We start from the raw sequence: 16406 nt of genomic DNA, 5'->3' as shown, positions 1-16406 counted from the left end.
TCAGTTAAGGGTCTTACATCAAGTGGCCTCAGAAAATACTGACTGGGGTCTAGAAGAGATGTGGTCTTGGCTAACCTCCTGGCTCCCAGACTTCGGGGCCCTTGGCCAGAAAATCCTGTATGGAATATTGTTTGTCTTGATAGTTCTGACAATGTTTTATGTCTTAGTGCAACTGATTCTCTGCTGCGTGAAAGCCAGCAGAAGAAGCTTTAGCAAGGCAAGAAAACCCACAGCAGAGTCTAGAATAATGGTGTTACAAAAGTGTGAGCAGATTGAAAGAAAACATGAAAGGCTGCATGATGAAATAGAGGGACTCATGAGAATGGAAGCTTAAGGCTAAAGTGAGACTAAATAGTCTCAAAGGGGAGACTGTGGAATCAGAAAAAATAAATGCCTTAAACTTTGATATTTTAGTTATAAGATGACATAACCGCTTTGTGGAGAATTGCTGGCTCTGGACAGTAGAACAGATAAGGGAAAGTGTTTGTTCTTTGCAACTCCTCTGCAACTGCTTTGCTCACCGTGGCCTTGAAGATAGCAAAAAGTATGTACAACTCTGATTTCCAGGTGCAGGCAGGGAGTGTTATTTCTCCCTTGTCTCCTCCACAGTTCTCATCCCGATAACAGCAAAGAAGTAATGAAGTAATGTTTATAGCTGCTTTTCTAGCTAATTTCACTGTATGATCACGTGAGTTGTAAGCGACTGTTAAAAAGTATATAAGCCTCCTGATTTTGCTCTTGGGGGGGGACCCCTTCCAAGTGCTTGGGAGATCCATGTCACTTTGGAGTCCCCCCTACAGCTGTAGTTTCTTTTAAATAAAAGCTTCTGCTTACCTGACCCAAAAGTATGCTGCGTGTGTTTCCACGACACTATTAATTTCAGCTTAGCACATAATATCACTGATGTCTACTGTTCAAAAGGATATTAGGTCCATTCCAGTCAAGTAACAAGCATCCCTCGAAAAACAACTTAAAATACCATCAAATCATTTCCATCCAAACTACAAGATAAACTACAGAACTTTATCCCCCAGCTACCCAACCCAGGAACTGTTTACATGCTCCCTAAAATCCACAAACAAGGGAGCCCAAGCAGACCTATCATATCCAGCCATGGCAACTTAACTGAGGAAATATCAGGTTTCACTGAATCCATCCTAAAACCTCTCATCACCCAAAGAGCAAGTTTTGTCCAAGACACAGTAGACTTCGTACGAAAACTTAAAAGCATAAACCACCTTCCCAGCAACACCCTTCTAGCTCCCCCTGGGCATTACCAACTTATATACAGTAAAAGCTGTGTTAACCAACATTTTACTAACTGGAATACTCTATTATCCAGTTTGTGCATGAAGTATTTCTTGAGCAGGGCTGGCAGGGGGCGTGAGGGCAGCAGCTCCCCTCTGTGGGCTGCACAGGCACCACCCAGCCAACTGGACACGGGGCGGGGAAGGAGGAGTTTGCATGCCGCCGCCGCCACCATCCACCACCCGGCACCACCATGTTAATTCCAATAACCGGAATTTTTAAATACACAGCACCCTCCTTACCCAACTCGTGCCAGATAGCAAAGCTTTTACTGTAGCAATATCCCATACCAGGATGGCATCCAAGTCTGCTTTCCATATCTACAAGAGCAAGATTACAACTCAGAGTACAGACCTAAAGATATTATTGAGCTTACAAACTTCATCCTCAGACACAACTTCACTTTCGATAACCAACACTTCCTCTAGACCATGGGCACAGCTATGGGCACCAAAAAGGCCCCACAATATGCTAAGCTTTTTATGGGCCACCTGGAAGAAGAATTCCTCAAGAACTGCACCATCAAACCCATGCTATACTTAAGATATATAGATTACATCATCATTTGGACTGAAAACCTGCAATCTCTGATTGGTTTCCATCACAAATTCAGTAATCATCACCCCCTATCAGACTCTCTTGAATACTTCAGCACCAACATTTCCTTTTTAGATACTATGATCACTATCCAAAATGGTAAAATACAAACCACCATATATAAGAAACCCATGGACCAACATACATATCTGTACAGAACCAGCAATCATCCTAAACACCCCAAGAAAGCTGTAATATACAGCCAAGCCCTCTGGTAACGCCAAATTTGCACTGAGAACATCCACAGTCATCACCTCACAGATCTCAAAAGGGCTTTCACTAAAAAAGGACACTCCTCCAGAGAGATAGATCACACTTTTGAAAGAGCCACCCAGATACCACGTGAAGAATTGCTGCAGTACAAAATGAAAATTCCCATGAATTGCCATTAGTTATGACATACCATCCCTCCCCAGAACCTATATGGAAAATCCTCAAACAACTGCAACCCATACTAGAAGAAGACCCAATTCTTACAGAGGTCTTCCCAGAACCCCCCATTCTAGCCTTTAAACAAGCACCGAACCTTGCCAACCTCATCACCAGAAGCAAATTTCCTACGGCCCAAAACACACGGAACAGATCCAGACCATGCCATGACAAGAAATGTAAAACTGGCCAATGTACCTCCCCACCCCCACAATTACTACACCCCACAACAGAACCATCAGCATCCCTGCATCTTACAGCTGCACCTCCAGAAATGTAATATATCTCACCCAGTACACTGAATGCCCTGATGGAACATATGTAGGAAAAACCAAATAACAATTGCATACCAGAATGAATGCATACCAAAAAATCAATCAAAGACAAAAATACCCAATTACCTGTGGGTGCACATTTCTCACAAGATAATCACTCTCTCCAGACTCTCAGTTTTAATCCTCAAAGGGAATTTACAAAACACCTTTCACAGACAAGCCTACGAATTTCACTTCATCAATCTACTGGAAACAAAAAACCAAGGACTAAACCTAGACATTGGATTCATGGCACATTTTAACCTGCCTACCATCTGATAACCCCAGGTAACCTCTCTACATTTTACCAGGTACATTTAATCACCAGGTCACCATTTCCCCTCCCCACTCCACCTCACCTACCTGTCTCACCCTCATTGTCTATCCTCACCGCCACACATTTGCATTTTCACAGACCTCCATTTTTGCATAATGGCTTCTATCCCATCCAGGAGAGTGCAATACAACTGCAAAACCCTCTGCCTGAAGAAGGGTGTTTGTACCTGACAGCTTGCAAAGAACAATTTTTCCAGCTATTTAGTTGGTCTAATAAAATATATCACATTTACCCAAAGTACCTTGTCTGCCTTGAAAAACACAGCACTTTCCAGTTCTATCTGCTTTAATGGGAATGAGAAGATTCCACAGTTAGCAGGAATCAAAGAATTTTCTTTACATTTTTCTCTCTGTTTATTTATCATTCAAGACGCACATAAAAACAAGTACTGTTTCATCTGATTAGCATGAAGCAGAGGGTTGTCTGAAAGGGGGAAGGTACTTATTGCAGTGAAAACATGAAGGTTTTAAAATGGTTTGTTTCTCTTAATCTCATAATTAGAGTATGCACAGAAGCCTCTACATGCTTGGAATTTAGCAACCAATTAAACTGTGCCCACTCATCCTGCTCCCAAAGGATGCTACAGCCCATTCACATTTTACATTCGCAGGGCTTGAACCTGCAAACACAACTGTGTTTAAATTTTAGCTATGTGAATTGTTGCATGAATTCCAAAGTTTCAAGCCAGGCATGTGAATGTCTGCAGGGTCAGGGCTGTGTGGTGAAGATGATAGCTAAATATAAAACAGGGGTGAATTTCTCTTTAAAGCTCAGAAATAAGTACTATGCTTTTCACCTCAAATTAGTTAATGGTCATGTATGTTGAATGTTTGTAGATTACTTCTCTTTTTCAGGGGAAGAAAACAAATAGGAACAGCCTAGGGGAAGCTTTTTTTCTAGCATAGCCTCACCAGTTAGGCAGTAAATATTTGATTCGTGAGTCACTTTCACCACCCATCCTCCACCAAACCTACAGGAAAGTTAACAGGCCACTTCTATTCCAGGTTAACCCCATTGCAGCCAATTGGGTTGTACATCTATAATAATTTGGCCTGATTTATACTGCATTTCAGGTTTTTTTCAGCCTTTGTTTACAGAGCAAGGGATTTTGCACTAGTATTCCCCCACATCCCAATTCTGCACGTTGTCTTCTAACTTCCAACATCAAAACGCAGGCGTGAAGTGTGACTGTTCTGATAGCAGTGTTCCCAAAACCTCTGGACAGAGGTGGGCCTAACTGCATTAACTACAGTGCAGAGTCAAGCTGATGAGCCTGGACTATGACCTGTCATCCATATCGCACTCCTGTAGCTAATGATTTTTCACTGACACTTACTGACCCAATACATGTAAGCAAGCACAGTCTCATATATAAAATAGCAGCAGCTTTCATTTATATATGCATAGCTATACTGGCACATCTTACTCTTCCCTTTGAAATATTTTGTTTACTTAGTGGATTTATATCCCTGTAGGAAAGCAGGTATCGAGCTATAAACCTATGACACACTCTTCTTCAAAGTCAGACATGTCTTGCTATGTTGCCTTTGGGGTACGTTATCAACGCAGTAATTGTCAACTGGTTGTAAAATGTGCATAAAAGATATAGCCTTGCATACTTTAAGTCCCACATTTGAGTAAATGGTGCAGTGGGCCAAATTTTGCTTTCAGTTGCATCATTATAAGTGTAGAATAACACCACAGACTTGATATTTATGATAATGCAACTGAGAGGAATGCTTGGACTTCTAGGGCAAAGAAATCATCCTGGGCAAAACTTTTGGTTTAAATGGGACCAGTTTAGCCTTCAGTCTAGATGCTTCTGCAAAGAATGGGGAATGAGAGAATACTTTAAAATCCAAACCTATTAATTCTTCTTTACTGAGACTCCCTGCTAGTTCTAGTTGTCATGGAGGTCTTTTTCCTGACCAGAAATATTACCCTTTTCAGCTAAGTCACTCTAAATAGCCATCAAGATGACAAAATGAGACCTAGAGTGATTTCCCATAGGTGTGAGAAGGCAGTTTTCTCTCCACACTATACAAATCTTCAGCCCCTGTGCTGAAAGCACCAAAGCTAGATCAGAATCCATTCAGGCAGGCAGACATTGTGATAGTGAACCATCAACTAAATGGGTGAAGTTGACACCTGGCTTCACACAGACCACAGGGCTGCGTTAGGACTAGTGACCTAGAATTGTAAGGCCTCTATCTCAATTCCCTAAACAATCTACTGTATTGTACTGTATTTGTAACTCTTCTCTGCGATGTAGCAGAAATGGTTCCCTGCTCCGTAACCTTGGAAAAATCACTTCAGCTTTGTCACATTTATGTTTTCTCATTTGGAAAATGGGCATAATATAACTTTAGGTTTTTGAGATGAAAAGTACGAGCTGACATGGCTTCCATATTTCTGTCATTGTTCACCGAAACACATGCACACGTACACAAACACACTTCTTCAAAAACTGATTTTGGGATCAAGGGAACATCCCACCAACTCAACCGACTTCCAGCCAGTTTCATCCAGAGATGCAAGCGTCAGTAGTAACTTAAATAGGCAGTTATTTTACAGTTCCTGCCACTAAAAGGTTTGTTGGCTGATGTATGCTCGGTGATAACGAATACTGAAGTCCTTTCTCCTCCTGTCCACCTCTTCTCTTTTGAATCCCTAAGTGCTTTTCCACAGAGGAGAGACAGGCTTTTAGTTCATTTCTTTTAACACAAAGCACAAGGACAAAAAGAGAAAAGGCTGCCATGTTTTGATAACCAAATTATCTGAGAGTGTTAAAGCATTAATCACAACAATAGGAACAAAAAGGCAAGCTCTTGCTGCGATAAATTTCTTCTTGATTTATATATAAAAGAAAATCCTGACCTGACTATGGAGATGTGGAGTTTTAATCAACGTTAAGGAAGCAGAACTCCTGTTTGTGCGCTACTAGAAACAGAAGGCATCATTTAACATCTGTCAATTAGTGTCACGCACCACTGCCAACATATCTGTCAAGATTAAACAGTGTCTAATGCTGACATAACATTTACACTTGTTTGTGCCAAATCATTTATTTAAAGCTACAAAAAGGCCTGTCTTTGGATAATGTAACTGTTGACTAACATTTGCATGCAATAAGCCACCTATCTGGCAAGTGTACCAAAGAAAAGGGAGCCAAGAAAAAATCTTCAGCTTGACCTAGGCAATATTTGCAAACCAGAGGGATGGGAACAAATTGTCTCCATTGGGCTAACGCTACTCTGAAAGGGATGAGAAAGAGAGACACATCTGAACTGCCATAATGGTTTCGAGTAGTCTTCCACCTATGCCACAATCCTGCTCACAGTAGAACTGGTAACAGCTGCTTCAAAGGAGTCCAGGAAACCCTGCAACAGGCAGTTATGGGATAACCTCTCTAAGGAAATTTTCCTCCTGTCTCTCGATTACTGTAGATTTATTTACAAACCCTAAAACATGAGTTTAGGTTTCCTTCAAACCCTTGGGAATTTTTTAATATTTACTTTTGCTGTGGAGGTTCTTGCCCTCCATAGAAAGGTCTAGCCTTTCTGAATCCTGCTAACCTCTTGGCATCAATCCTCTCGGTGGCAATGAGTTTCAAAGCTTGTTTGTGCTACTGCAGGCCCTGTACCAGAGAGAGAGGCTGCTACAGTTGTCACACAATCTACCTGCACACTCACGACTGAAAAAGGTGGGCCATTGAGCCCAGTCATGCCATCTGTGATCTTACAAACCACCCTAGTGAAGTGAAATTTGCTGGCAGATGACTTGTTACAAATTTCATCACGATGGATTCAATTCTGGGCCCACTGAAGTTGACAAGATGTTCTTCCCAATGGTTTTAATGCAGCTAGGATGCAGTGTGTTAACACTGCAGTGGTCTTCAAGAGGAGGCTGGACAGATATTTGGCTCAGGTGTTATGACCCCAGGACTCTTTCCTGCCTGGGGCAGGGAGTCGGACCTGATGATTTGTTTAGGTCCCTTCCGACCCTAAGCACTATGAAACTACAATTGCCAAATGTAGTGGGATAAATGGGCAGGGGAGGGATTTGCATTCATACACTTGTTAGCTGATTTTGAGAGACGTTGAGCACCCGCAGCTCTATTTGAGGCCAATAGGAGTTGTGAACAATCAGTGCTTCTCAAAAGTCAGCTGTTAGCACAAACTGAGCACCAGGAACTTTTCTTTCTTTTAGCAAAAAAATCAGGATGGAAATGGTCTGCATTCACCCCATGGTGACCTGGATAAAAAGCATGCAATAAGAATTCAATGAAAAATAGCCACAAAGGCATTTCCAAACACATCTGCCTGGGGTAATTTATAGCAACTCACTCTAGGAAAAGCAAGTTTAGAGATAAGATAAGAATTTTTACAGAAAACAAAAAATGAAATGTGTACTGATTCATTTTCTATTGACAATCTCCAGCTGGAGATGAAAAATCAAGAGTAAAAAAAAAAGCTTTCCTATGAATCATAGAGAAGTAGGGCTGGAAGGGACCTCCAGAGATCACTTAGTTCAACCCTTAGCCTGAGGCAGGGTCATTCCTATGCAAACCATCCTATACAAACCATAGTCTTAAGTCTACATAAGACTACCGTCAGCTCTCCAGTTCTCCATGTTCTCAGTGTCATGTTCATGCAGTTCAAATTGGTGGTCCCCAGAAGGTTAGTAAAGCAAATCTGGGCCAGCTGCTTCATTGCTGAGTTTAGAGCTAGTAGAAGGGTAGGAAGGCCAAAGTTGTCTTTAAGCAGCACAAGGGTGATTAGTCACAGCCTGTTCGGGTGCCTTCAGAATAAATTAGCCATTTGTCTACTTTGGGCACTTATATGATGACTGCTACTGCAATCTAATGTCTTTAACAGGCTAACCTTAAAAACACCACGAGGGAGGAACATCCTATCACCTCTAGAACAGCAAAACTGCGTGTGCACACACACACGCGTGCACGCACGCACGCGCGCACACACACACACACGTGTGCGCTACCCAGACAATAAAGCGAGATCAACAAAAACAGAAAGTTACAAGCCCCAAACAATGCAATCTGCACAATCCAGCAGTTGTGGAATGGAACCAGGAGCTACAATATACAAAATTACTCCAAGCAAAGAAAAAAGAAAAAATGTGCTCCAATTCTAAGTAACTTATTTTGATTACAGCTAGTGTTCTGATGAGACAATAAGCATGGCTAACAGCTTGTGAAGTTCAGGCTCTTACAAAGCCGCAGTGTTCTCCACTTTATGGAAAGAAGCAACCTAATAACAAAAATGTATGATAAGCATGCTAGGCAATGGAGTCTGAGGTTACTGGTGTTACAGCTGTCTTGGTCTTTTCTAATGCAGACTATATTGCAGACCTGCGAGCTAGATTTGCAAAAAAAGTCTTTTGCACCCTGAATAATAGCCAGATTTTCTCAAGTGCTCAGCACAAACAGGAGCCAGATTTTCAGAAGAGCTCTATATCCACCATGCTGAACTCTTTTGTCAATCTGGCCTCATCTGTGGGTGCATTGTAACCAAAACTGTAGACTTATATATAGTGCTTTGAAAAATCTGCTCCTATGAAGATATAAGATTGTGTGCAAGCACCTCAGGGAGGCATGTTTGTAGATGGGTTAGTAGATGGGTTTGGAGATGGGTTATTTCCAAAGTCATGGCTACCTGATTGCTGGATCCAAAGTGAAAGGAGCTGAATTTGCAGTGGTGATTAATCAAACCAGACACAACACATTTCTTAGGAAATTGCTCCTCATGCATTTTAAGACTCAGGAGGTCTGGCTTGCAATGCTTGGCAACAGTTTACAGACACTAGACTTTATTTGGAAATGCCAATCTAACTAATTTTAAAACCCCAAAAAAAAAAAAAGAGTAATTTCCCACTCTTATTTTAGTCAACTGCATCTAGAGATGAGATGGAGACTCCTTGTACTAGGTACTGTTCAAATACATCCCCATAGTAAGAGAGAGTCCCTGCTCAGAAGAGTGTGCATGTTTCAGAGAAGTTAAGTGACTTGCTAATGGTCACACAGGAAGCCTGTGGCAGTGCTAGCATCTAAAAGGCAGACTCTTGAGTCCCAGACCACTGTTTAGCCTCAAGATTGTCCTCCTTAACATAGTTTGCATGTACTTTGACAATATGTTTAATATCCTGCTGTACCCAGCTGCATCCCGCTGTGCAGAAGTACAAGGTAACACAATTTCCTTCTCATTTTTCTCCTCTGGTCTCTTCTCCAAAAATACTGCTGACTTCAGAAAGTAGGACTTGGGAAGATTGTAGAAACACTTAGCAGAAAGGCAAGATATGCCTCAGTGCTTTCCCACTACCGAGTTCTCCCTCTACCACAACAGAAACAGGCCATGAAGGGGTGCGTGTGAGCTTCATATACTAAGTTTAGGTGGGGGCAACAAGGGCTTTTTGGTACTTCCCTTAGGGAAAAATTAAGGCTGATGAACTTGCTGGGTAGGGGCACTGACTGGCCTAGCTATAGCTAAATAATTATTCCTCTCTAACTATATTAGCTAATTTCCCCATAGAGGCATTTCATAGACATTAGGGCTGGAGGATCTCAGTGCTTCAAAAGGAAGCCCCCAAGGGCTGCCTGTAGTCATCACTAGAGGAAGGGCCCTTCACAGCCACTGTGGAGTTAACATGATGTTGTCATTAGTTCTTTCCCCAGCCAAGGGTAAGGGTTAGATTGCAGGCTAGGCCAGGGTTTACCACATTGCATCTTGGTATTTTCTACATCTTATTGACCTTGGGAAGCAGAACACAAATTACAGCTGCCTTGAGGCTGTCTTAGGTTACACTAGGAACAAGACACGCGGCTCTGTTATAGCTCCAGCGCTTGGGAAGCAGACAGTGGTCTAGAAAGAAAGGGGTGAAATTGGTAATCAGACTCAGAGATGTAATCAAGGTCACACAGATCTGGAGACTGAACCCAGGAGTCCCTGATTCCCAGCTCCTCATATGTAGTCATTATGTAAGGTGACCACACTTCAGAATGAGGAACTCTTAATTCTAGCAAGTGCTGTACTTTACTGCACCAAACAATGCTTAGATTTCTCCCCCCTCAAGTGATTTTTTTTTCTAGCTGGATTTGAAACAAACAGAATGTGAAATTACCAGGCTCTTTTGCCAGCAAGATAATATTAATCCTTTTTAGAGACTTAGAATGCTGAAGCTGCCGGGATCCAGGCCAATATGTATCTTATTTGTTTTCTCCTAGGTGTTGCCACGTACGAGGAGTGGGGAATGTGGAATCCTCATTTCAAAGATGAATTTCCATGTTGAAATAGAGTTTCTGGCACATACTAGTCACCTGTTTCTCAGTTCAAATGTTCACGCTATTCACAGCCACTAGGTATAGGCAATGGATTAAGGCTTATAAATCTTTGCCATCCAGAGTGGCTGAGAAGTAACACCCAGTACCATTCAGGCAAAGGTATTGCTTATTATTTTAAACTTTACAGGCTCTCTGCTCCTTTGGGAGGCGGAGAATCACTGCCATTTCACAGGTGGAAACTGAGGCCCAGAGAAGTAAACCAACTCACCACAGTTCATACACTGCATCAAAGTCAGGAATCAACCCCAGGATTCATGAAGTCCCATTTCCCTGCTCTAACCTAGAGCTCCCTACTTACTGCTCCCTTTGAATTCTACATAAATACTTCCTAGGCCCCCTTTCCACCTGTTATCCCATAACATTTGTGGTTCATTATCATTTGTCTTCAATAATTAATTATCAGGATGGGTCCTTGAGTTAATGACTGTAGAGGCCTTGAAAACATAAAAATGTTCAACATTATTCTCCGCTTCCCATGGATCTCAAAGGAAGCAAGTTTGAGTCTTCAATACATTGCCTTGTCTCTGAACATGCTTAAACATCACCCTGTTTTTGTAGGCAAGCTAACAGGCAAGCTGAGTTGTTTGATTGAAGAAATTCAGTTAAACTAGAAACACTTTGTCTGCTCAATTTTCTCCCTGCTGCTTCAAAGCAAGCAGAATGAAGTCCTTCATTTGCAACTCTAGTCATTTCTGGGAAGATCTCCAAGAAACAGCATATCAGGATCTTCACATTGCCCTCTCCTCCGTGGCTTCAGTGGGAAATAACCAAACTGTAGGCCTGAATTAGTTAACAAGCTACAGACCAATCTTATTTCCTTTTGGAGCACCTTACCTTGGAGATGGTCCCCTGCCAGAAGGGAGAGGCTTAGGTTCTCAGAGCTGATGGTCTTTATTCTTCAGTTCTGCAGTGCACACAGAAACCTGCTCTGACCATACATACGTGAAGGGCCAGAGAACAAGCCATTCTGGCAGATGACAGGGAATGAATGATTAGTCAGCTGCAGTCCAAATGATGGCTGAGTTACAGGGAGCTAGAGGACTTGCTAGGTATGACAAGGTTTTGCTCTGAAGGCTTCTCAGCTCCTGGGCCAAACTATCCTACCTGTTACATCAGCAAAACCCAGGTGAGAAAGCAGAGGGGAGAGGAGTTACCTGACACCAATAGGAGACATGGAAGAGAAGGGATACAAGGCAAACTCTATGAAAAAAACAGAGATAGTTCATGGGGGAATTGGGGAATTGTGATGATTGTGGCTGGAACTGAAATAATCTTGTGAATGTTGTTAGAGGCAGAACATAGCACAGCCCTTCTGAAACTTGGACCTAACTCACTCAATTAGTTAATTCCTGTACAACAGTATTTTGATGTCATGAGCCATTACACACATGCTGAAGGCATTAACATGGTTAGAAGTAGAGCTCAAGGCAAATTGGAGAATTTTCAGGCTGGCTTTGAGGCATCTTATCTACATCTGCACAGACTTGACACAAGGCAGCTCCAATACCTTTGTTGTGGGAATACCAGTTAGCAGACTAAGAGACAAATTAAAGACAGCACCAAGCGGGGGAGTTCATTCCAGGTGAAGATTTTCCAATCCCCCCACCTTTCTCAGACAGGCATATTTCTGTATTCTGTCAGACACCAGAGCTGGCATAAACAAACTTCTTGGACAGAATCGGTCAATGGCCAAAGTAGCACGACTGGTCTTCATTTAAATTTAAAGAAACAAGCTGGTAGGATGGCATGGAGAGGCAGGGCAGGAAGAGACAAGGCAGAAACTAGTCCTTTGCTGCTTACCAGTACACAATGAAAGCAGCATGGCCTAGAAAGTAGGAGACTGGACTGGAAATCAGTACTCCTGACTCTGCTACTTGCTTTCTGTGAGACCTTGGACAAGCCATTTCCACTTTTATTGTGCTCGCTTCCCCATGCACATGGGGAGGTAATGATGCTGACCCGTCTTTGCTAATGCCCTTTCAAATCTAAGAGACTTTTCTTTTTATCTAATTTGTTACTGATCATCTAATATACAAATATGGGCAGCAGGCAATAACATGAGATAATGTCCAAAAAAATTCCTCTGTGTGTTGCTACTCTTCAACCAAAGCCATCTCACACACAACTTCAGAGCCAGTCCCACTCTGATTCTTGGTATCTTGCAGAACCGGGCCCTGACTTTGAATAATGCAGTTAAAATAGGTAACTATGTCTCTCTCAAGTGCTTCATGACCAAGAGCCTAAAGTAGTTAGATACCCAAGTCCCACTGAACTATTTTCTCTGGTCTCCTGCCTTTCTTCTTATGGTGGCCTCTTCTCTGTAGTACCTCTCTGCCACATCAGGTCATATCACTGGGCTATCTAGTCCAATATCTGTTATTCTTTCTTTACACTCCTCTGCCCATCTATCCATCTGCATGTCGGCTTTTGTTTTGCCCTTATATTGTCAGCTCTATCTGACAGAGATTATGTTTTGATTCAGTGCTTATACAAAGCTTGGCCCAAAGAGGAGGAGCGTGGTGGTAGAGAAGGTACAGCATCTTGCTATTACTCTAGAGACAGGAGTCCAAGACTTGCTCTGGACTTATGATGAAAGCCCCCCCTGAAGCTAACCCTGATAGAAATGGGTACCCTGTTGTTTCAACTGGATCAGACATGATGATAGACACCTAGTTCCCTTGCATGCTAGAAATGAAAGAGCCTGAACCATACTAACCTGATAAGCCATTTAAGTTTGGGTTGGAGTTTTTAACCCAGTGGGGTTGTGGTTCAAGACTGGGATGGGTAAATGCTAGGGGGAAACAAATAATAGTAAAAAATGAATATACAAAATCAGACCCTTACATGGTTTAAGTCCTGTGTCCTGCCTCTGGAAATAGCTGAAGTGTTATGCGTTAGTAGAGGGACAAGGAAATCTTAATGTCATGTATATTACTTCCTCATGAGAGTTAATTCCCTTCCTGACCCCTACAAGCATTCAGCTTCTGCCCAGAGCTTGAGATCAGCAAGAGATTAGGACCCCACTCCAGGAACTTTCTCCCCTCTCTAGTACTGCTACAGATGGTCTTTCCATTCACAAACATATCTCCAGAGACCTCCACCATTATTTGGCAAGCTAACAGGATTCTATCCCTCCCTGCTGACTGGCCTTTTGCTGGGTATTGACACTACGTCAAACCTCCTTGTCCTGTATTTGTTCTGGTGAAAGGAGGAATTACTGCAGTATTTATCTACTAAAACCTCTTTCACCAGGAGCCCGTTCATCTCATTTGCAAGGCAGGCCTGGAGGCATTGATCAGCAAACTCTTCAACATGAGATTTGTTCAAAAGATCAGGGAAAAGGAGAGTTTTTAAACTAAGATACAAGAAAAAAATTTAAACAGAAGAGATTAAAGATTCAATTACCCCTCATTTGGGCTGTACGCGGAATAACTGACTGAGATGTGCCCCTCTCTGTTTTTTCTCTGAGCATTTCTCAAGACATGTACAAGTGGCTTTCTTTACAGCTGCTGGAAACTTGTAGAACGCATAAAAAACCCACTACAGCAAAATCATGTCCCCTAGGATGCCAGCAAAATGCCATGAACAGAGATGTTTCACAGTGGATGGTAGACCAAAGTAATCCTGCCTTTTAGTTAACTGAAACTGATGGTTTTACAGAGGGGTGAATCTGATTTTTCATATTCTCCCACCAGACGCACTGAATAGACTTTTAGGACCAAATCCTGAGCTTGTGACGGTTAGAGGCATTTGAGTAATGAACAAGAACCTCTGGCTAGAAGGAACAGAGAGCAAGGACTGATACATTTCAATGGCCATCACTGCACACCTGTATCAGTCCCTTTTAGGGATCAATGGGACACATCACCCCAACAAAGTTATTGCTTCAGCTTGTCTGAGAACTCAGGTAGACTCCAGTCAATTAACACTTTCAAGGTTCTCCTCCTAATCACTGACTTTAATGGGTTTTGCAATTCTGAAAAACATTACTAGGACTATAAAAAAAAAAAAATCTGGGTCTCCAATTGAGTTTGGTTTGAGCCCTGAATACAAGCAAGCAAGATTTGGCCACTGTTCACCAGTAACTCTACTCTGAAGTCAATACAGTTAAAGTACGGTAAAATTGGTGTAAGCAAATACAGAGTACAGTCTTCTGCTTGTCCACAGAACAGATACAACATATATGTTTTTCACGCACACGTGTGCATATACACACATACACACACACACACCCACAGAGGCACGCATGCACATAGTTGCCTACCAGTACTCTGGAGGGTACCTCTCTAGGAATTAATGCATAGGTTATTCAGTCACTGGTATTCTCTCTGTTGAGTCTCAGATGGTGCTAATTTTGAGGTTTGATTACAGTGATTACAGGGATCTGGAAACCAGAGCAAGTTCGAAAAATAAAGCCAAAGACAGGTTACTTTGCCAGAAAACCTCCATTCTCCAAGGATGACATTCACCCCTCCACAGAGTCCTTTTACTGGGCATGTGTGCACTTATATCCTCCTGAAGCCTATCTTGAGGACGTTAATAAGGTATAACATTTTTTGTGCTGGTTTTCTGCCCAGGAAATTATCCTGTCCTTGGGCTAAAATCCTTAGGATCAGACCATAAATTCCCTAACAGCTTGTCCAAACTGTCTTTATGCCATGCACAGGAACACCACCAAGAACCCAGTCCTGCCCAATTACTCCCACTCCATGCACACCGAATGCCAGAAATGAGGCAACAGAGGTGCCATAGCACTTGTCAACCAGCACACTGAGGCAGAGACCCTAAGTCCATGTCTATCTGGTATACAGACCATGCCCAGCAACTGTGCCCTTGTGCATTCTCTGCTACCTGAGCCCTTCTGCATCCTACACCAAATGCAGTATGGCCACTGAGAATGGGCTAATTGGCATTGTCTCTGAGAAGGACTAAACAGTTCACCCAAAACTTTGCATGGAGACAGAGTGCTTGAGGGTGCTACGGTCAGGCCTAAGTGTGGTATGGGAAACACACACTGTGTTACTCTATAGTGGCTGTATTACCTTATTTTGGGGAGACTGCATGCCCAGAAAAGAAGCCAACTGATGTTGTATGCTTTACAGCTGTATTTTCAGGCGTAGACCAAAGGCAATGTAGAAATACTCAAGGACTTTTTTCTCCAGAGGGGAAGGCAAGGTCGTTGCCTTTTGTAGAAGGCAAGAGGCAACAACCATGGTAAGAGTCAAATATGGATGAAACAAAGACCACTTTGAAAATGTGTCCAACTGTGCTCTTAAGATTTTGGGACCAGACTGAGTTCCAGGGGCCCTTGGTGAAAATCTGTGAAGAGATTTGGGTTTGAAATTATTTTCATCTTCTTTCCAGGAAAGCTTTAACAATATCTTAATTGTGGCACCTACTCTGTGCGTCTACTGTGAGCCTGAATATTGGGGAGAGTCATTACTGATTTATATGAGCATGTCGGGAACTGAATCTGGTGCCCTGTGCCATTTTGTTGCTCTACAGGCTGATCCTCCATCCTTTCAAAGAAATTAAATCTGCTGAGCCTTGTGAATAAATGAATTGGTTTTCATTCTCTCTGTTGACAGTTGCAGCAGAATAAGACAGAAAGTTGCAGGTGTGCCCGGAAAACCTTTCATGCTGTATGCTGTATCTTGTCATCCAAGGTAAATACATGGCTTAATGAAACTTCAAGAGGGAAAAGGTGAGATATTTGCCTTTATGTTCATTACCCTTTAAAGCAGGAATAATATTTGACAAGAAACAAAGAATCAAGCAAACTAGATAATAATCACATGCGGTGAACAAATACTGCTCAGATCCTGGATTAATCAAATGATTTAAGTAATAATATTCCAGGTGATAGAATTTTGGCAGCATGGGTCAGATATACAGGAATAGTTGCACATATTCGGAACCTAGTACAGCACGTAGCTATTTGACCAGCTGTGGGTGGAGGAGTTTTTTTGCAGCCAGGGCAGACAGATCCCCTGCTTCCTTTGCCACATGGCTCCCTACTGCAATGAGTTACTTGCAAGAACAGAATAGCGAGGAGAAGAATTGA

General features: G+C 42.3%; 1 long non-coding RNA gene across 1 annotated transcript in view; it reads right to left on the bottom strand.

Moving 5' to 3' along the window:
• Window positions 1-7216: 7216 nt before the first annotated feature.
• The window catches only part of LOC102383557, a 13201-nt gene continuing 4011 nt past the window's right edge, over window positions 7217-16406 (bottom strand). Inside the window, exon 3 of the long non-coding RNA XR_324448.1 lies at window positions 7217-7239. This is a non-coding gene — a long non-coding RNA (uncharacterized LOC102383557). The remainder of the gene's footprint in view (window positions 7240-16406) is intronic.

Source organism: Alligator sinensis, unplaced genomic scaffold (assembly GCF_000455745.1).
Source record: "Alligator sinensis unplaced genomic scaffold, ASM45574v1 scaffold685_1, whole genome shotgun sequence".
Taxonomy (NCBI): Eukaryota; Metazoa; Chordata; order Crocodylia; family Alligatoridae; genus Alligator; species Alligator sinensis.
Note: the sequence above shows the minus strand (reverse complement) of the source record. Positions and strands in the feature narration are given on the sequence as shown.